Source organism: Manacus candei, unplaced genomic scaffold (assembly GCF_025592945.1).
Source record: "Manacus candei isolate 608988 ecotype Guabito, Panama unplaced genomic scaffold, ASM2559294v1 h1tg000057l, whole genome shotgun sequence".
Lineage (NCBI taxonomy): Eukaryota > Metazoa > Chordata > Aves > Passeriformes > Pipridae > Manacus > Manacus candei.
The window spans coordinates 11,211,888-11,218,060 of NW_026138105.1; positions in this window are offsets into that span (position 1 = coordinate 11,211,888).

The window sequence follows — 6,173 nt, forward strand, 5'->3', positions numbered from 1 at the left end:
AGGACAAATCATCTTCCTGGGTGGGAGGAGGAAAGGGCACTGGGCTCTGTCCTGTAATGTTGGATGCAGTGAGAGGATCTACCGGCTGGTGACCCGAGGTTGCCGCCTCTCACCTCAGGCAGCCAAGTCTGCTGTAAGAACTGGACTCTGTGACAGTCCCATGTGTCTTACCAAAGACTTCTCACATAGAAAAAGGTTACTGAACCATCTACAGAGAGATTATGAAAAAAAAACCAAAAACACAAGGGCTTTTGACCTTCTAATTTTAAATTAGTAATTTTTTTCAACTGCCATTACCCTGGGCTAATAACTAGAGCACTGTTACAGAGCTCAGCTGCTCTGGGACTGAAACCAGCTGAACCACAGTAGAAGACCCAAGAGAGGTGGCACTAGCCCAGACATGTCCTTCTTCTCTCCAGAGGGATCAGAGAGGCAGAGAAACCCAAACTGATCAGCACTGCAGTGACACACTCTCATCAGGCCATGGCCAAAGAAACCACACTCTGCTCTTTCCCTTCTTTTGCAGCCTGGTGAATTCATTACTGACAAAAGCCCAGTGGCAGCAAAGCACACCATTTCAAAAATTGTTCTCATCACCACACAAGAAAGGAAAAATTCTCAATGACTTTTATGCTTTGAAATGGGTTCCCAGCAGCCCAGGGCGATCTGTAAAATTTATCAGAGCTGGTGTGTGAAATATGTCATTTTCTCTCTGATCCCTGTGAAGTCTTGGATGTTGGGGGGAGGCAGCTCCTAACCAGACTTTTCAGCATTTCTACACCACCATCATCTGCATTTCACATTTGTAATTCCCTAATATTAACTTGCTCAGCTGCACAACAAATTCTCATCACTCTTTGATGGGCAAGTGGAGGATGGCAGAGGTGGAAGGCAGATTCACCAAGCTCTCTGGTACCTCAGAATAACAGCAAAGTGAACAATTTGTCCATATGTGGCTGACACAGCTGCCTTGTTTGTGTGATCAAGGGCTTGTAGGAAGGAAACATGACTGGCATCAATCCTCCCCTGGATCAAACACATCAGCACCCATTAACTGCTACAGTGGAGTCAAGGTTCAAATTCACACTTTTACAGCTTTTCTAAGATGCTTTGACAATTCTGCCATAACAGCCCATGAGCAGCCCTTCAAATAACTCTTTTTCTATTTCTTCGTGACTATAAAGGAAAAACATCAAGACAGAAACACCCTGGAAGCTGCCAGCATTTTTGTTAGTCCGAGGGGGATGCCTTGTGCCACAGACCACCTCACCCAAGCAGCAGCACTGAAGATCCTCCCTAATCCACTGAAATTCCCCATCTGTCTTATTTACAATATGAAGACTGAGAACATGTAACAACTACTGAACCACTGTGGGAAAGGCTGCTCAAACTAGTGTCATAGTGGTTCTGGGATGGCTTGTCCAGCAATAGGGCCCAAGGGAACAGCATGGAGCTGTGTCAGGAGAGGTTTAGGTTTGATACTGGGAGAAGGTTCTTCACCCAGAGGCTGGTTGGGCACCGGAACAGGCTCCCCAGAGCACTGGTCACAGCCCCAAGCCTGCCAGAGTTCAAGAAGTTCAAGTCAAGTCAAAGAGTTCAACGCTCTCAGGCACATGGTGGGATTTTGGGGTCGTCCTGTGCAGTGCCAGGAGTTGGACTTCGATGATCCTTGTGGGTTCCTTCCAGCTCACGATATTCCATGATTCTCTGCCAGCATTCCTGATAAAGTGGCGCAGGTGCTTTCACAGGCACGGGCTGGAGCAGAGAGGAGGGAGTGCCCGAAGGGTTAAGTCCCGCAGGAGGAGCAGGCTGTGGCAGCTGACACCCCAGCATCTCAGCCCCTGCAATCCGAGTAGCTGGCATGATTGCAGCCACATTTCCAGCCGCAATTTCACTAGGCACTGTGACCAAGAAGTAATTCAATGCAGCTGCCAAGGTCCCTGGGTATTGATACCAAGTGATTATTCAAGGTTTCCATGCAACAGTTGCATTTCTCAAATGATATGACCAAAAAAAAGAGCCTGAAGGGTGAGTGCAGTCTCCAGTTTCGGGCAGTGCCTTAGGGGGCTCTCGTTTAGGAAAACTGCCTCCCCATTTGCTCAGGAATCATTTTTTCCTCTCAAATGATTACAGACTTCCCCAAGCCAATTTTACAAGGCTCATGTGATACGATGGAGAAGAAATCAATAACAAGTAGTTTCTTTGAGCGTGTCTTTTGAAGGACATCTGCAGCAGTGTGTGCACGGGCGTGCGGTGAGACCTGCCCCGAGGAAGGTATGAAACATGCAGTCAGAAGCGATTCCAACACATACAGACACAAACCCAGCTATTTTTCTGCCGTGTTTTCAGTGATATTCTTTCCAATCCCAAGCCAGTGAGAGCTAATGCGTATTAAGAAGTCAGCAGTGTCAGGTGCCACCAGGCTGAAGGAGCATTTTTTACACACATTTGCTTTACAAAGACTTAATTGCCTTGGAAATAAGCCACTTGAACCAGCCTCCCAGAGTTCATATCCACAGAGTAGACACAGGCAGGTAGCAGCACTTCCAGGCTTTTTCACCCTGCCTGGACCATAGTAGCTGCCCACTTTGATTGACAGTGAGACAAACTGTGATGTGACACACATGGACTTGACATTAACACAAAGTTTAAGCTGTGTGTAGCAACAGCTGCTTTTCAAATCAAAGGTTTTACTTTTCTGTTTCCTGTTTTAATATCAGAGTAAAGCTTCCTGCTGCCTCATATGAAAACTTTCCGAATTAGGTTTCATTTCTGAAATGAACAAAACGTACACCGGTACAAGGACTTATGGGGGTCTCTAAATACAACTAGCTGCATAAGCTTTTCTTCAGCTGCAGTGATGAGGTGGAAAAGCATAAAGAAAGGGTGTCTTAGTAACCTGACGGGTAGTGGAAACGCACACATTAAAATGCCCTCCCAGCTGCATGGGGGAGTGGGCACGGGGAGCTCAAATCAGAAGTGAATTCCCTATAAATATGGAGTGGAAGGATGGGGGTTGATTACTGTCCTGATCTTTTCTGTGTTTTGAAGAGCTGGACATGAATTTCAGAGCCAGAGGCTGTGGTGTGTGGTACATGATGTAGGCAGGACTCCAAGATTCAGTTGTAGGACTAAACTCCTGCCTAAACTCTGGCTTTTGGTGCCTGACCACCAGCACGGCTGTGCTGGCCATTAGATGGAATTACAGATTCGTGTCAGTGTCAAATTAAGGAATGAAGTCTAAGGAAATGTAAGGAAAGGTCTGAGGAAATGTATTAGAAAAGCTCTGATACAAGGGTTTCTCAGCTGAAAAGGAAGGAAAAAGTAATGTTCCCTTATACAACAAGAAGGAAGAGATTGTTTTATTACGTCCATGTGGCATTTCTGTAACTTAATGGCAATATTCATTGTAGCTGGGTAAGGTTGCTGTGCTGTGGCTGCCAAATGCAATGAATATCAACAGCCCTGAATGCTATAATTAATAAAAACAAATCTTATTCAGCATAACAAACAATAATAAAAAATAAACATTTAATAACAACTGATGTGTCATCCCATAGCAGAATACATTTCGCACATTATTTTTCTAATATTTTTTTAATGTGACATAATGTTGGTAGGAATGAGCTTCTGTCAAGATTTACAAGACACCTCCTGAAGTCACTTTGAACTCTCAAGCCTGTTAAGTTGAAAATGAGATGGAGAGTTCGGTGGCTCAGGTGACAACCTGCTCACAGTTCACAGGGTGCTATTCAGAGCATGCAACACACAGAAGCACCAAAAAACCCTCCTGGAAAAGGGTGTTACCACCCAGTCCCATCAACGAATGAGATTTCTCATGGTGTTAAAAGGGCTGAGTTCGGTGTTTTGTTATTATTCACACAGTTATATACAGTTATATGTTATTCACACAGTTACATGAGTCATACGCAGTGACAAAGCAGAACTCAAACGGTGACATTTATCATGCAAACAGGTCCATTCCTCTCTCCTCACTCTTCAGATTTATTAAATAGATTTATCTAACAAGGGTATCTACATTTCCTTTTGTTCCCCCTCAATTTAAGCATTGTCACATCCTAATATAGTGGCTAATATCAGATGTGTGGGGAGGGAAAAAGGCAATAAAAATCCACGTCTTCTCAGTCCACGACAAGTGCTGCTAGTACAGAATATAGTATTCAGCCCACATAGGCATCAGTAAACAAGTCAAAACAAGGTTTTGTGGTATCTCTCTTTCCTTTAATATTTGAAGCTCATTCTGTCAGCTATTCTAGAAGAGGATTTTTCCAATATTTTCTGTGTAATTTAAATCAAGTGGTAATGCCACTTCCTTTATGTCAGGGACTGTGATATTTAATAGCCAAAATCTAGTCTTATTAATAGATCAGAAAGGGTTTAGTAAATCTGTAAAAGAGGAATAAGTGAAAATGAGTGCTCTTTGGTTTAAATCCTGCTCCCAAGATTTATTTTTTTACCTAAGAAGTTTCAAAGCCATCATATAAAATCATTAACTTACAAGCAAAATTGTACACTAGGTAGCTTATCTTAGTAAGCTTCCACTTGCTATTAGTCTTCTTCACTGCAATTATGTTGCACATGTTCATGAAATCTTTGTGGAATTGGGCTGTAGCTGTTTTCTGTGCTCTCAAATCAGGCTGCCCTTTACATGTTTGTATGTTGTCTTTTTGAAGCCAAGTAAAATCATTTCTATCTGCAAAATCTCGACATGGAAAACGGCTCAAAGAAACTGTGCCTGCCTTGCATCATTGTTATGCTGCAATTTGTTCCTTATCATCACATTTCATATGTTCTTGACATTGGGCATAACAAATATAACAATGGCAATTGTGCTAAAAATATTTGTCATTTAGTTTCAAGGTAGAAACAGTTCCTATGCAGATAAAGGGAACAAGTAGGGAACACAATGCCAGTAGGGAAAGGCATGCATGGTGCCTTTGTAAATGTTTCTTCTTGGCATTATCTGTTATCTCAGAATAGATATTTGTCACACATTGCAGAGATTGGGAGAGAGCTATGCACCCATCCCAAATCCCTGGAACAGTGCAAACTGGACAGGGAATGGTGTGCATTTATTTGCTTGCTGAGAAAGGTAAATGTTTGTGGTGTCCCTTCATTCCAACTGCAAACCAGGCAGTCCCATCCTGCAGCCTTCATGTAGGTGAGTCTGCTGCTCACTGCACATCAGGGGTTAAGGATGACTCCTGGTCCAAGGAAAATTGCAATATCATGACTACAACAAAACAGAGGCACTATTTGTGCTTCTTTGGTTAAAGCAATTCTGGTCCCAGAAAGACAAAGCTGCCACTACAAGGGTTGGCTGCCCAGAGTGTGAACATGCAAGTTTAGTAAATAAAGACCATGGGAGGCATCAGTCTCCCAGTCCAGCACCACAATGGATGAAAGATACCACCCAACACTGCTCCTGAGGCTGTGAGGACACAAATTCACCCTTCCAGAACTGCTGCAGAGCCAACACCAACACCTGTCACTGGATTATCTACCAATTATGTGGGAAAACTAAGATTAATATTCTCATTTGGCCCTATAATACAGCGTCTGTGTAATGGGAACTTCATTGCCCATTGGTTGGTGTTTACCAGAAAATGATGGTGCTTATCAGAAGAGATCACTTTCTCCTTTACTAGAAAAGCAAACTATTTAAGGCGAGTCTGCTTTATATTCCATACCCCTCCCTCTCTCCTCCTTACACACACACACTTAAGGGCCCATTATCTTCTCATTGATGTGAGGGTGTTAGGTATGTAGCCACCATTAATGGTAATGAAAATGGCTCCTGTTAATCTCCCATGCACTGATAGGAAGATAATAGCCTACTTATTAAGTACGAAGGCCAGATGAGGAGTTGCACTGAAATGAGCAGCATATTGTCTTGGTGGGATTCATACGTAAATACTAAATCATTGCTCTGTGCCTAGAGCTGATGATTAAAAATAAATGCATAGCATAAATGTGCTCGCCTGGCACGTGCCTCCAGGCACCACAAAGCAGCTCCAGGTCCTCTTTCCATCTGATCCACCCTCACCTTTGGGAGGATCTCTGGAAAGAATGTCCTGCGTTTGAAGGAACCCACAAGGATCATCGAGTCCAACTCCTGGCCCTGCACGGGACATCCTAAAATCCCACCTGTG